Source organism: Apteryx rowi, unplaced genomic scaffold, assembly GCF_003343035.1.
Source record: "Apteryx rowi isolate R43461 unplaced genomic scaffold, aptRow1 scaffold_172, whole genome shotgun sequence".
Classification (NCBI taxonomy): domain Eukaryota; kingdom Metazoa; phylum Chordata; class Aves; order Apterygiformes; family Apterygidae; genus Apteryx; species Apteryx rowi.
Window position 1 is genome coordinate 1,082,909 of NW_020447997.1, and position 15,720 is coordinate 1,098,628.

At 35.9% G+C, this 15,720-nt stretch overlaps 1 protein-coding gene across 9 annotated transcripts in view; it reads left to right on the plus strand.

The window, feature by feature from the left end:
• The window catches only part of TCF12 (transcription factor 12), a 183,158-nt gene that overhangs the window by 13,563 nt on the left and 153,875 nt on the right, over positions 1-15,720 (plus strand). Inside the window, exon 1 of one of the 9 annotated variants that reach the window (XM_026060898.1) lies at positions 9,268-9,326. The exons of the other annotated variants lie outside the window; for them this stretch is intronic. The gene's annotated coding sequence lies outside the window, so the exon portion shown is untranslated. Of the gene's footprint in view, positions 1-9,267; positions 9,327-15,720 lie in introns of those variants that run through there. 9 annotated transcript variants of the gene reach the window in all.

The following is a 15,720-nucleotide window of genomic DNA, read 5'->3' on the forward strand; positions in this document are numbered from 1 at the left end:
GTATTAGCACATAACTGTAGTGGAAAGAACAGGAAGAATAGATTTCTCTAAAATATATGACTTTCTTTTTTCACAGCTAACTGTGGTTTGAACCCCTGTTCATAAAGCTGTCAATTGGAAAACACTTTTAAAATTTTGTTATGAACAACTCTTTTATACTTAATGTGGATGAATGCATATATAGGTTGAGGTGCCATAATAACTAACTAGTGTTTATTGAAAAAGTATCAATTATATGACTTACACATTTAGTTTCCAACAATACTTGACCTTATTAGTACCCGGAAAGTTTATCCTAAGAGTTACTTCCATGCTTTTGGTTAGTGCAAAGTGGTTGTGAAAAGACACTTCTTTGTCTATAATGCTTTTCAACCTGGTATTTTCCTTTCTTCTAAGTGAAATGGTTGCCAAGCTTCTGTATTATTCGTATTATGAGACACTAAATGTGATGCTAATGGGGGGAGGGAGAATCACTTATAGCAGCATTTAGTTCTGTATTCACTTGGAGACTGTATTTATATTGGGTTATTTTTTCAGCAAGCAGAAATAGGTCTTTGTGTATAAATATGTATTTCTTCTATAAAGTGTGGTCTTGTTGTCAAATTAAGAAAAGGGTGTGCACTTCTTGTGTCCCATGAGTCTCTTGTGTCCCCAATAGATATTTATGTCCCATCTGATGTGGATGTGTATATATATGTATGTGTGTATACATACATACCTACACACACGTGTATATTATATATATATATATTTATGTATTAGCATGTGGTGTTTTAGTCCCCAAATGAAGTGTGGGAGTTCTCGGGCAAATTGTATAGGTACTTGAGACAGCAGTGACATCAATTTCCACATGTGTTATGAGGCTGAAGTTGATTAATTGTCTCTTGGAGACTTGGAAAATTTTTCATTTTTTTCCTTGTAGTTCTTAGCTTAAAATTTGTTTGATCTTCGTGTTTTTAGATAAGAAAAAACTTCATGTGATTAATACCGTACAGAATACTCTTTAACGTGAATTGAGATTTTTCTAATTTTTAGGAGTTCCTCTATTACTGAAGCAGCCTCTAGAAGAGAAGAATATTGAAACTGCCATATAGCTTGCTCCATCTCTTACTGCTTTATGTACTGCTTTTTTATGTACTGGTTTTTATGTCTTTTGTTTCATGATTCTCTCTGAAATAATAGATGTGGATGACAAACACCTGATTCTTCTGTACCTTCCAAGTGAAATTAGGGAAGAATGAAGTTCCCCAATCAATACTTTATCTGTACTTGAACTTTCTGCTAGCTGTAGTGGGCGTGTGCATGCCATGCTAGTGATCTTTAGCTTCTTTTTTCTTTTTAAATCCCCGTCACCTCTTGCCCCTTTTCCAGCGCAGGAAAGCAGCCTAGTTTCAGTTTGGCTCACCGCGACTGAGTTGCTGCTTTACGCAGTTTAGAAATGACTTGTTACTTAGAGTTTCCCTATGTGTTGGTCTAACCTGGCTAGACAAGTCAGGGTGCAAGTGACCTTGGTTCAGTGAGCCCATGGGTAGAAGGAGAGGTTGGGATTGATTACACTGGGATGAGAATGTGAACCCAGGGAATTGGAGTCCGCGAAGTGTTTGTGGTGGTTTTCCCTTTTTAAGCCAATTTAATGCTGCATCAGAGGTTTGTGTGCTGCCGCTCTCTAGTTATCCTTGGGAACAAACACAACACGGATAACTCAAGTTTCCTCTAATTCTTGCCAGTTAGTCTCAAGTCAGGTTTGGGGGAAAGACTTCGAGGCTCCAACAAAGATACAATTCGTGTCTCTCTGGCTTTTGAGGCAGCTGATACTGATCAAGTTGGCAGCTTTAATATTGTGGCAGTAGGTTCACCCAGATAAATTGAGATAGGCTCACACTGTTTCAAATATTGTGAGTATGTAAATATGTATTAATATTGGCCTTGTTTTGTCAGACATAGCAAAGATAATGTATAAAATGAGTTCAGTATGAGAAAATTGGGTATTTATCTTTTGAAATTCTCATTCTGAAAGAATTTTTTAGTTGGGTGACTGACTAAAATAGACCAAATGAGCAGCTCATGTAATTCCTGTAACAAGTAATTCACATAACAAGCTTCCATCTTGAGATATTCAGTAGTTTGTAGTATCTTCTGTCTGTTTTTGTTTTCAGCTACATTACTGTTTTATCAGGTCAGTTAAATTAGGAGTTTGCAGAATACCAGAATTATGAACAAAACAAAGATTTCTCAAAATGTGAATTTTTTGTTGTCTTAACTTTTCTGTGAAGGTTTACACCTAGTAATTTGCACATAGAAAATATTATTCATTTGAGACTTAGTGCTGTTATTTTTGTAATTTAAATAAGTTAAAGCAGACATTAATTTCTTCATTAAAAACTTTTGCCAAGATTGTATTATTATATAATAAAGAGAAGATAATTTTGAGTTTTAAAGGACATAGCTAAGAGGAAAAATTCTGCCCATATCTTGCTGCCTAGTTCCTGTGTCGCTCTGAGGAATGATGCCTTTTTCTTTTTTTTTTCTATTTGTCAGTTTCCTCAGCCGTAGAATGAGAGCTAATATTAATATTACAGAGGAGATAGTGCTTTAACATCCTCAGTTCAGGGAAGTGGTTGACCTGGAATGAATTAATAGGAATAACTTCATGTAACTTAAGGGGAGTTAAAATTGCTCGTGCATATTTTCAGTGTCAGTTTCCCCTCCCTCCTTTTGTATGTAACTTCTATGGCTTTACTTGCTTAATTCTATTTTATTTATGTTGACTAAAAAAAAATTTTGTTTTTCCTTTTTCTGCTGTAGTTTTTACTATATCTACTCTGCTCTTGGTTTAAATACAAAATCTGTTATTTAAAAACATGGAACTGCAAATTTCAGTTTAGGACTCCTAGCAACACTTTAGAAAGGGGAGACAGTTGTTATTTAAATGCTGTTTCACCACATCTTTGCAAATTGTGCATGCTTCTCATTTTTGTAAATTTTATTTGTAAGTTTATTTGAATCCAATCCAAATAAGAAAGCACAGATAAATATATTTGCCGTAGTCAAGGAGGAAGATTACTAGTCTAAAACTGTTTCCTGTTGTATAAACAGAAAACAGCCCTGTCCATAGCTATCCTTTGTATTTAATAGATTAAATTCATTTTGACAGCTGGATATACGTACCAGTGTCTAGCCTATGGCCATGATCTAATAACCATGGATATGGTAACAAGTCGTCTCAAAAGATTCAGTAATCAAGTGTTTTTTTGACAAAACCTACTCTGACTGAAACAAGAAATAAGGCTGTGTTAAATGTGACTGCATTTGCTACTGTGCCTGTATTCTGAATACTTAATAAATACCCTTTGGGATGCAGTAGACAGAACCTATGCTTTAACAAAGATGGAAAAAGTAATTGTACTACAACTGTGTGCATTTAAAAATTATGAAACGAACTTGATCTAATGGTCGCACAGGACTTGGTTTCAAAACATTATTTTCTCCTGCCTCTAAAGTTTTTGGTTTTTTTTGAACTTAATTATTTCTTTTTGTCATAAAAATAGCTGTATTCCATTAAATGGAGCCTTTTGTGGAGGACTTGATTCCTATATCATAATTTTGGGATGTGAGGGGAAATTTAAGAACTATTGATGACTAAATGTTTATCAAAAACCAAGACTTTAAGCACTACAAATATTTTGAAAACAAATACTTTACTGCATACTAACAGTGTGCTTTGTCTCTGTGACATTTGACTAGTAAAAACTACTTTGCACCTAAATACCCTTTAAAAGCAAACAGAAAAATACCTTGCCCCTGAACAATCCTTTTTTAATGTAAAATTAAACTAGTGTATTTTGTCAAACCATAACATATTACGACCTTTGTTTTGTATTTGGTTCTAGGTTTTGGAAAAAGAAAAAATAATTTACATTCTATAAACATCAGTAAAGTAAGCCACATTGGGACAAAACCTACAAATGTTCCAAAAAGTGAAACATTGTTCTCTCTTCTTTTACTTTAGACAGAACTGCTGATGTATCAGTCAGAAACAATGTGTTAGAAAACACCGAAGGGGGGAAAAACTGTGAACCAACTTAACAAATTAAACGTTCCTTTAGAAAGTGAGTTAACTGTTCACTCGCCTTTCTTTGCGTTTATTGGTTGTTTCTGCAACATCTGAATGTGATTTTTTTTTTTCTTCTTGATAATGTCAACTTTCTCTCTCTTTTCTTTTTTCTCCATCAAATTATTTGAGGTACTTATTTTTGGACTTCACAGCAGCTTTTATGAGAATTAGGAAGTTTGCGCTGAGGCTAGTATTTGAAGAGATGCATAAAACTGAGGAAATCGGAGGGCAGAAGTAGGAGGGGAGCCTAGAAGATGTCTCTGATTGAAACTGTTAGTGGAGGAAGGTTATTCACTAATCCATATGCCTGATGTGCAAGAAACTTTAGGAATTCTTGACACTTGATTTGATGTTAGTGTGCAATGTATATTTTTGATCCTTCACTGTTTCTTTATTTTAGATAGGCATCTCTTCTAACTTGTTCATGAAGGACACTTGTCTGAGTTATGTGATAATGAAGCAGAGTCTGGAAGCAACTTCTACGTGTATTTTAGGCGGATTGCATTACCCAAAAACTCAGGACACAGTTTAAAAGCATTAACATTTATAAAGAATAGTGATGTTTAAAATGGAGAAATGAAGAACCAAACTGCTATGTGCTTGGCATTCTTCGTGCAGGTGGCCTTTTCTATTCCCACGTGCTTTCCACTGCCCAATACCTGGTTTCTGCTTCTGGTTTTGGCAGTTGGAGAAGTTTTTGTTCTGGCCGTGGTGGCAGAGTAGTATTGATGTGAAATATTTCTGAATTGATTAGTTTTAATATGAACTTTGTTCTCGTTTTCAAGGAAAAGTAAAGGTGAGTTGTTAATTTTTTTTTTTTTGTAATGACTTGTTAGTGATGCTGTTTCTAATAATAAGTATTAATGTGATAATTAAACCTTCATTAAAATAATTGCCATTGGTTAGAAAGGAATACAGTAAGGTTACCTTCTTTGGCACAGCTTGTCACAAAGCAAATTTGAATTTGTCTGGCTGTTCAACTGATTAATGTGTAATAATTTTTTTTATTGTTTGGTCATTTGCGTTGTCCTAGACTTGCGCCGTTCCCTGTCTTTAGTATTGTTAGCTGACTCTAGGAGTGCGTGTTTTGTCGAGGCATTTGTACAGTATGAACCAGCTGAATTCCCATCCTGAGCTTTGTATTGTGTTGTGTTTTTCACTTTCAATTAAACTTTCTAATATGTCTTGGTGGACAAAATGCATAGGGACAATTCGGTAACTTTCTTCTTCATTGCTCTTCCTGGTGCTGTTATTTTTTGTTACGATGGCGTCTTGCAGACCTGATTTTCTTTTGTATTAGGCAAGAAAAGAGTAGGCCATACATAGAATGGTGTGGGCACAACCATCATGAATAGTAACTGTGTTCTGAAGTACATTTTGATTCACTTTTACCTTGTGTACTCTGCCAGAATGCCTCCAACAAAGGTTGTCACATTGCAGACCTTTGAGTGGATTCAAATCTGTTTTTCCTTTTAAAAATCACTTGCTGCAAAATTTTTCTTCACGTGTATGTTCCTGGAACGACTGAAAATATAGTAGGGAGGCACAGTATTGTCTGTAATCACCCCTCAACCAGCAACATATTTAGTGTTTTGAGACCTTGCAAGAGTAGGATTTTTTTTTTTAAGTTTGCTTTTTCCTCTTGACTGATTTTAAATGCAGGCAGATTACAAAAAGGGGGGGGAGGGAGTACTGAAAAGGATTATTTGTTTTCAGCCCTCTTCGAAACAATCCTTGTAATACACGTAGTATAAAGAATTCATTGACATACATTTGGAATTATACTACTGCAAATGATATTACTATTTCGTCTTAGAAAGTTTGAAGCATCCTAATATAGTTTCTGTTTAGCTGTTTAAAAAATTTCTACAATTTATTTATTTTGTTAAATTCTCCTTGTCAACTCCACATTGAACTTCTCTGGAAAAATTTTAACCAAGATAGGTAAGTACTTAATTTCTCAGAAATTTGATACTTTATCTTCAAAACACCTGGGCACCTTGTATCTGAAATGTAAATTTGGTAGCAGTATGTGTTTTGACAGGACTGTGCCTCCCCCCTCCCTGCCTTTAAAAGGAGAGAGGGGGAAGAACCGCAGGCCATGCTTACGCTTGTGAAGTACCATGTTATATGTTCTCCAAGGCTAGCTGTGATGAACCAACTAGGAGAGAAGGAAGCAGCGATGGCGGCTGCGCCTGCTGTCCTGGTCGGGTGGGTCGGGCAGCGCCGGGCTCCCTTTGTCTTGGCTGGCAGGATCCCAGGATGCAGAGAGCCCGGGGCTGGGGCCTGCCGGCCTCTGGGGACATGGGCTGCTGAATCTTTAATTCTGGTATGATCTTATCTCTCAGGAAAAGGAAATTCTCATTTGCCTTATCCAGAACATTTGTAGTCATTGTGGTTTGATCATTTTGATTATTATCCATAAACAGATGTGGAATTCCAGTGAAGCTGTTGATAATTTTTGTCAATTTTGTCACTTCCTACTTACCTGATTTGTAGTGGTAGCACTGAAGCCTACCCTGGTTGTGGGGCTTTTAAAATCTTTTAAATGCCACTAGGTAATCTAGTACTAGTATTTTATTTCTACATAAATTTAGTTTAACTTATCAAGCTCCTTAGAATACCTTATTCTTTTTAGTAATTTTGGAGGCTTGCCTTTTTCTCACTGGTCATTTTTACTTTGGTAGTCTTCTGACATTATTCTGATCTGTTTTCTGAATTATACTTTCTGAATTCTTCATTCTTTACTTACAGCTATCAATTAATTTAAGAATAGTGTCAGAGGAATTAAATTAAATTATTTGGTTAGTACTCCTTTGTTTGTTTTCCCAAACTGCAAAATAATTTACATTCTTCTCAGTTCAATAAAGTAGGTAACTTTAGATTAGTGAACACATTAGTAATATTATTTTTATAGTTAAAAGTCAAATACTTTTTTAAACATTTGACTTCATTGAGGGCTTTTTCTCGAATCACATACAGACTGCAAAATGAGTATTGATATTGTAAAAGTTCCTACAAAACTATGAATTTTATGTTTACTAAAATAGTAGGGTGACCTTTATATAGGAGAATATCATTGTTGGAATTTGGTTTACATACTGGGTTAACAATTCCATGCTATGTCTGTATTGAAGGCACTTGCCTGCTGGCAGTTTTTACTCTTCTGTTAGCACACTTGTAATTCACATGATCTTGGTCATTTGGGGAACTTCACTGTGTATTCTGATCATCTCTGTGATTTAACCTTTTCCTTTGAGAGAAGGTAGCTACATGGATTCCTGTAAAGGGTGTGAGTGAATAGAAGTTATGGCATAATGGCTCCAATTGTGCAAATAAATCTTCTGTCGCTGTCCCACGGGGAACAAGCTTTTGCTTAAGCAGCCTGTCTGGTTTCCTTCCTGCGTGCGAAGGATAAGAGTCAAGCTGGCTGCAAGCCATTTGCTTGTGCAGCTAGTAGTGCTTGCATGGTGGAGCTTAGTTGTGTTTTACTTTCTACAGGGAACAATTTCATCCCAATCTTGCTGGCAGCCTGTTCTTGAAATGAGAAAAATGCTGTTGGTGGTGTGGCTGTTCCAAAGAAAAGGGTTCAGCTAGGAGACCAAGGTTTTTTGGGGTGTGGAAACTTAGATTCAGTAACTTTGACATCAGTATCTACAGCTCTAGTCAAACAATTTGGAGCAATGCCAGTTATTTAAAAGTTGTTGCTTCTGTATTTTTGTGTTTGTTCACTAGTCTTTCACTCTTTTATAAGATTATCTGAACAGAAATAGATGAGATGCCCTTTAATAGTCTATGTTGCTCCTGCTTGCTTTTTATACCTGTGGCCTGATACTGTAAGTGCCTTGCAGACTCTTGTGTGGTGCAGTAGTTTGAGAGGAGAGAACTAGTCTGCGCAACTTAAAGAATACTGTTCTTAATGTCTCTAATGTGCTTGTTCAAGTCAGAGCTCCCTTTTATTATGACTGTTTAAGTCATAATAAGATATAACGTAGTTTGGCCTTTTTGTTTTTGGCCTTTCTATTTTGACATTCAAAATAGATTTTTGATGACTTCTCTCAGCACTAGAAGTACTCTTCAGCACTAGAGGTAGCAGAAATAGTTCTAGGAGGACTTTTGTACTGCTTTGTTTAAGGTAAGGTTTACTAATATTGGATGGCTTAACGTTTTATGTAAAATGTGACTGGAGCTGCATGTAGGAAGCTTTGAAAATAATTGTCGTGATCACTCGGGGTGTTCTGCAGTGAAGAGTGTCTTGTAAGTGTAGGTATTGTGAAGTAGAAGGTTGCTGAATATGCCTATGTTTCTGTGAGTCTGGCTTCCCTTTCATGTTGCCAGTGCTGACTGTGATGATAAATGTAGTATGTTGCTGCATGTTATTAAAAAATGAGTACTTTTTCCTTACGCAGCTTGTCATTGTGGCTGTTCTCATCTGGCTGCATGTAGGTAGAACTGTTCTTTCCAGGAGTGACAAGTTAAGTAGTTTGCATTTTGGTTTTATGTTGTGTCCTGTGGCAAGTTCTGACTGTTTAAAACCAAAATATTCTGACTCAAAAAGGAGCTCTGATTAAACCTCTACCTTTATTATGAGAATTACTAGAAATAGGCACCTAGCTGTAGGTTTATAATGTCCTGAAAGTACTGCATAGCTTTTAAATAAATAAATAAAAAGGTTACAAATATATAACAAAAAGTTCTGGATGAATGTTCTTAGTAAAAGCAAACATTTTTAGATTAATACAGTTTTTGCAGAATTTTTTTCTTCTTTTAAGATAGCAAAACTAAAACCTTTTAGGTACTGCATGTTATAGAAGGGGATTCCTCCCCCCCCTTTTTTTTCCTTATTATCTTTTTATTTTGTCTATTATTGTCTGTAACTTTTCTTATTATCCTCATTTTGGTCGTTCCTCCTCCTGAGCACTTTTCTTTCTGGGCAATCTCTGTTCTGCACATGCACAATGACCACTTGGCAACTCTTATAAATAAAATAAGAATTTATCTGTGTATCTTTGGTTTGGGCTGTCATTCAGAGAAATAAAAGCCTTTATGATTTAACTGATGTTTTCAATGGACAGATAACTGGGTGTGAAGTCGGAAAGTGTTGGCTTCTATGTTTTATGTCTTTTATTTCATTTTTTAAGGCTGCAGATGATTTAAGGTTGGCGATGATTCATGCTAAGATATTAAGGAGTGCTCAGTATCGTCTGCTGAGGTACAGTTATCCAATTAATTCAATGTAAATTTAATAACAAAGTAATATTCAGCTATGTATTTACAGTTCTTTAGCATCTAACTTTTAAGTTCTATTTACTGTTGAATGAAATTCAAGAGTAAATTCAAGAGAATTTTTAATTTCCATCTCAGAATGGTTATTGAAACCAAGAGTAATAGGATAAGATGTGTAGGATGTCAGTAGAACAGTATATATGCTGTTTCTCCTTGCAGCTGATAAATCTGTTTTGGGAAGCAGGTGCCCTTACTGGTCTAGATCATCTGTCTATAGGTTTGTTGTTTTCTTTTTCGGAGGAATGCAAATGGTGATGTAAAGAATAGCTCTGTGTGTGGCGGTGGCAGTGGGATTAAACTTGCTGCGGGTTAGATTCAGAATTGCAATGGTGAGGAAACAAAACAATTTGCGAATAATTCTTATTCTTTCTCATGGGCTCAAGTAACCAGACAGTCTAAGCTAGATCTTATATGGACGCTTGTTGTTAGGATTATAATTATGAGCCATTGTAATTAATCTGAAATTGCTGTATAATCATTAGGCCAAGTTGCTGCTTGCTATTTATTGATTCACTGAAGGTTCTTAATGCTGTATATTGGTAGAAAGCTTGTGGATTCGCATTGTGGGGTGGTTGTTGTTGTTCTTCCCCTTCTTTTTGTGGCCATTACTGAGCAAGTTAATGGATCCAGTTGGTGTTTGGGCTGCCAGCTTACTTTCCCCATAGAAGATCATAATATCCCTTTTTATCAGTCTTCAATAAAAAGAAATTGTTCTGTACTGGGTTAAATATGCATATAATATTACTGGTTTCTTTAAAGGCATTTGACATATGTGGCTTAAATTTTTCAACCATATGCTATTGCACTGTAAATATGCTGTCATTTTGAGAAGCAGGATTTGTAGGGAGAAGTAATATCCTCTATTAGATAAAGTGAATATTATCTACCTTTTAACCATTACATTGATCATAGTAACTAGAACACTGCTTCTACCCTAAAACTAGTCACTTGAACATGACCATGTTTTATAAGCGGTGTGAATTTTTCTGCTACATCAAAAGTATAACACTCTGTTGGTTGTGTTTTATGTATTAAGCTTTGTCACAATACGTTCATTATGAGCTTATGCTGGTCTTCCAGATTGTATGTAGTCATCAGGCTTTACATTTCATTTATAGAAAATGCTTATGAGCACCTTTTAATATACTGTAATCTTATTAAGCCAAGTTGTTGGTGTTTTGCATTAGGTTTATGTTCTTTGTCTATCCCTTCTTGCTGAAGGGTATACCTGATCATAAATATAGTCTTGACTATTTTAGATAAAAAGATTTAGTTATAGCTTTATAAGTACTTTAGAAGTATACTGGTCTTATGTTTGGCAGTGTACAAAAAGTAATGTTCAGCTATGTATTTACAGTTCTTCAGCATCTGACTGCAAGTTCTATTTACTTTTGAATGAAATATTTTGGAGAGTATTTCATTTCTTTCTCAAAATGGTTAATAGGGTAGTATCAAAGTGTCTGTTCTTCAAAGATACAAGCAAAATAGTTTGACTGTGATTTTCATTAGAATGCTATTCATTTACATCCTTGAGACTTTTCTGTAAGTCATCTTTAACAAATCTTGACATTGCTACCTGAAGGCATTGAGCCAGCGTGTGCAGTGTTATGCGTGCAGACCCGAGTTCGAGTCCCAGACTGCTTGCTGGAGGAGGCCGTTGGCTCAAATCCTTAGGGGAATGTTGACCTTGTCTGTCTCAAAGTGGCACCTGCTGGCTAACTGGGAATGGGATTGAATGAACTTGGAAGAGGTGACTTTGGTCTTGGTTGGCTGTGATATGAAACTTGGGATTGTAAGGGCTAAAGAAGTATTGTACTTGAGGGATGGGGAAAAAACAGATAGGAATTAAGATTTTTGTGGGGAAAAACACTGTTTTGATCTGTACCTGATGCTGTTTAGTGAGGGCTTGACAGTCACAGCCTAATATTGTTTGGTGTTCTCTGCTGCTTTTTTTTCCTGATTGTGCTGCCAAGCATTTGGATCGCCTGCTTACAAAAGTAGTGCCTCACATAGGTGATGTTAATTAAAACAAAACAACATTAACTTAATTATTTTGAAGGAAATTATTATTCTCTGTAAAGCAGCCTTACATGAAGGGATCTCAGCAATTCTCTAAGTTGTTAATTTTTAGTTTGATAGAATGAAAATAGACCAAGGAAAAAGTCTGATTTCTATTTGCAAGGTCAGTGTATAAAATGCTATTCACAGCTTTCTATCTCATTTTGTGTTTTATGGTCTGTATATCTAATGAAAAGTAATATATTTGGTACGGAGCAGCAATGAGATTTCATGCTGTTATTTCCAGAAGATTGCTAATACTATACAAAACCAATGTTTTCCTGTTTTGTTAGATTTACACAGACTTAATCACAGTTATTGTGCGGTTTTGAGAGTTAAAATGCACAGGATTGCGTTTAAGCAGAGTTCCTTTCTCTTCATCCCTTCACAAAAAATCTTCAGATGCAGGAGAGCAGGTTGTACAGAAGGAAAAGGAAATACTATTTGTATTACATTCAGATCCAAATTGGCATTTTTTTTTTTTAAATAAGCTATTGAGTTATTGAGTGTTAAATTCTAGACTGCATTTAGTAAATTGCTTATAATTCTGGAAGCACTGATCCTGCTAGGAAAGGGTGATAATTAGTTTCTAATATGGGCAGAATTGCTGTTATTAGCTGTGCTCCACGTTTGCTTCCCTCGTGGCATTCCTTCGGGTGCAGCAGATGGATGAGCAAGGGGCAGAGGTAATGCAGGCCGTGATAGGCTGCGGCGCTTCCCCAGGGGACACTTCGAGAATGCTGATCTCTCTCTTCTTTCTTTTCTTTTCCTCTCTTTTCCTTCTCTTTTTCAGCAACTTTGAGATGTATTGGAATTAAGGGTTATTTTTTTAGTATTGCTCCTTTAATCCATTAATTTGAGCATTTAATATTGATACATTAACTTCATAGAAAAGGATGGACTGTTGCTTGTGTGTTGGTATCTCATATCTTACAAAGCCAATGTGGTGTTTAAATTTTTTTTTTTCTTTTCTTCTTTCTGTGAAGTTGTGGTATTCGTCTGATGTTGCCTAGTGCTGTTAATTGATCTTTGTAACATGAATTTCATGTTGTAAATTAGAAATGGATATTACTGTGGCACCTGGATCGTAGGATGGAGTCTGCTATTGAAAAGGACTGTCCTTTTTCTTTAAATTCATCCATGTAATTTCTGCTCTAATTTTCTTTTCTTTCTGTTCTTAATTTAAATGTAGGCAGAGGTCTCAAAACAAAACAAAAAAACCTGAATGTTTCCCTTAATCTGTTCAAAGCAGTAATGTAGAGCACCTTCTCCCTTCTCCATTTGTCATCCCAAAAGGTAGAGCCTTGCTTGGAGAGGACCAAAAAAGGCTGGCTCTCCCTGCGCTGCAGCTAGAAGGAGCCCAGCATCGAGAGCGGCTCTTGCCCGTGGCATGGCCAAAGGTGCTGACGGCTCGGAGCAGCTGGGAGCCTTGCTCATGGGAGGCTGGTTGTGGGCCACGTGCCTGCGGGCTCGGAGGCAGGGGTGCGCGGTGAAATGCTGCCTTGGAGCGTTCCTCCAAAATGAGGAGGAGGACGAAGGGGCAGGGAGCTGTGTGTCTGTGCGGGCACATATGCTGATTATTAGAAAATATTTTATCTTAATAAGGTTCTCTTAAAGTGATACATATCTACTCTTTGGTGCTCTTTAAGTCTTTTCACTTTCTTTACACCCATCTTCTATTTTTCCTTGTCCTTTATTATTCTTTCTCCTCCTCGCAACCTGTCTCATTCCCTGAGTCCCTAGAACTTCTAAATTCTTTGTTTTGTAACCATCACTTGTTTTTCTTCTCTTCCCTTTTGTACTCATTTTTATTCCAGCAGTCATTAATAAATGTTTTCTATGTTTGAATCTAGTTGGGACCTTAACTTCTACTTGGAAAAAAACAAAACATCCGGTGAAGTAATTCAGGACTCTTGCCTTTGGCCAGCAGCCCTGTTGCTTCCAAAGACAGATGCAGGAGATGTAAAAGAGAGCTATAAACTTAATAAATCTATTGAAGGTGTTTTTCATGCAAATACTACATGTAATATCTAAGATTGTACTAGAACTGAAATGCATCTTAATTTTGCTTTGGACAATGCTTTGAATATATACTTCTTTTTTCACTGTACTTTTCCCTGAGTGCTAAGTTGCCTTACTAGTTGCTTCAAAAAAATGGAGACTTTTTTTCCCCCTCTAATTAAATAAACTATGTTATGCTACAGTGTTTAAAATTTATTTTTCCTTTAATTGACAAATACCAGGTAACTGTATTACCTTGAAATGTATAACTTAAAGGTAAATGGTACAGAGAGTTGTTAGTTTACAGGTAAACTTACATCCATTGGTATAGCCAAGACTGACCTATACTTTCTGTAGTTTTATATATGTTGTCAAGTCTGTATTTTCCAATTGATATGCTGTAGTGAACACTGTATAAAAAGCAATTATAATAAAGTGGCATGAATTAGCATACATATCCATTCATAATACAAGTCCATATAAAAAATCCATATCCAATTATATAATGATTTAGTCCTTTAAATATGTACTCTATGTGGAGATCCCCTAGCCTGTCTGTTTCCATCAAAAGGAATCGATCTTAAATGTCTTCTTCAGCCTTCTTCAGCTGTAATCGATTGGAAATGGTTCATGTCTTTTTAGGCTGGGTGTCATTTGCTAGTGTACAGAGACACCCCGCTTCACATAGGAACTGTAGGGCTCTTTCTAGATCACTGCTGTCAGTATTATTTAGTGGAAGATTATTATTGTTACCTGCTGTTGAACAACGCTTGCAGGTTGTGTGTGTTTACTTTTTTGTTGGTTTTTGTTTGTTTTTCTCAAGACAGCTGAATGAAATGGTTGCCTCTGAGAAGTAAACAGTTGGGCTTTGTCTTGATTGTAAACTTGTGGAGAAGATCATGTCTTTACTTTTTGACATGCACAGTGCAGTTTCTGGCACTGAGAACTATCTGTGCTTGAAGATTAACTTCATAATTTAGAAGGGATTGGCATACCAAAACATTTAGAAAATGGCTTACAGTATGACATAACTAAAGAAGTTCTTTAAGTTGTCAGTTGAGTAGTTAAAATTATTTCCAAATATGTTATGCTTGATAACTTGTTTAAAATAAATGTACGTAAATAGTAGTCCACGCTGAGTACGAAGCTGAAGACTATTGTGCCTTTGTAACAGTGGGCAATTCCAAAGACAGCCCTGGCTTTCCCTGTGTGCGTGTGAGGTTAAACGTAGTCTTTAAACACATGTGGCAAGACCTTTGGGTTGGCTGCATGTTCTTCCTGATGTGTTCGTTTAGATGGGGGCAGGAGTTATTTGTAACAGCATCTTGATTCTGAGGTATTCAGGCCCACGAGATGGACAGAAATGATGCAAAAGTTTTAAGGTGAAAAGACTTCTTCGGAATACAAGACAGTATCTTTGCTGGTTTGAGGATAGAAAAAAATAAATATTCTTACAAGTATACTTTGGTTTATATTCATTTTAATGAGTTTTTACTTTGTAACTTTTATTATAGCTCCCTGTATGATTTAGCTTTACATGTTTTATTTCTGATGTTTAGTTAAAAATTTCGATAGATTAGCATCATTAAGCAAACTTTTAGTCTGAGCCAGAGCTGCTTGTGTTTACTGAGCAAGTCTGGTATACCAGAACTTGAGAATGTTTATTATGGAAAGATTCATGTATGAGTAGATAATATATGTTTAGAACACTGGTGTCTTCAAGTGTCTCCATTGTCATTTACACTGAATTAAATTTAGATTCAAGGTGTAATTTAAAATGAATTTGGAAAGGGAGAAGAAGAATATCATATCATAGTTGATGGCCAGCAAATTTAACGGCTGTGCGTGCTGATAATATCTGATGTGGCTATAACTGGTTGGTTGTTTTCCGGTTGAGGTGTTTAAAAGAAAAAAAAAGTATATTTCCTTTGGTCAGCACAAGTCAAATATTCATGAAATACAACTAAAATTTCTGTTGTGCTCTAAACAGATGTTAATACTGTATCCTGATGCTTTCAACATTTTCATCATTATAGAACCTTATAAGCTAGACACAGAAAGGTCGGAGTGAAAGGGCAAAGTTTTTGCTCACTGATAACTTAATGTGATAATTCCTTTAATTGGGATTTTTTGTTATTTCTCTTGAAAACAAAACAAATACTCAAATATCAAAAACCAAAACTCAAATATAGTGACTCAAATAGTTGCTAAAAGAACCTGAGGACCCTGGTTGACTACAAAATACCTTCTTTAATTAGTCA